Raw genomic sequence first — 548 nt, 5'->3', positions numbered from 1 at the left:
TTTTCTTGACAATTTTTTACGCTTATAACACTTGAATTTTATTATCATAATTTCGTTTACATTATACCGGTTTATATCACAGATTAGGACGGAACACGACTTAAAAAACGACAATTAAACATATGTTTTGTAATTAAGGATTAATTTAATAACAAATAATGAGAATTGTCGCTAGTTTTGTGGCCCAAGGGAGCAACTGTACTCGTACATTTTCCCCTTGTCTTCAGTGTAATAGGCGGGCAAAGGCTTCGTTCTTATTTCCGGTGCAGAGCGTACGACCTGCGCCCGCCGGAAACGAACGGAGTGTGTCATGACACTCTAATAACGATGCTTTTGTACACTCGAAATTTTTTTGAAATGAAAAACTTTCCAAAAAGTACAAGATGGTTATATTTCAACAAGGCAACGATTGCTACTATTAATTACTTTTTTAAAATTTTGTTTTAATTATACTAACAAGAGTATTATTTATTTAGTTTTGTTTCGAACTGATAGGCACCGTAAGCTATGAGAAACTCTTAAGAATTTTTTTTTGGAATCAACATGAT

This window comes from Papilio polytes, unplaced genomic scaffold (genome assembly GCF_000836215.1).
Source record: "Papilio polytes unplaced genomic scaffold, Ppol_1.0 DF821422.1, whole genome shotgun sequence".
NCBI lineage: Eukaryota > Metazoa > Arthropoda > Insecta > Lepidoptera > Papilionidae > Papilio > Papilio polytes.
This window is presented reverse-complemented; position numbering follows the sequence as displayed.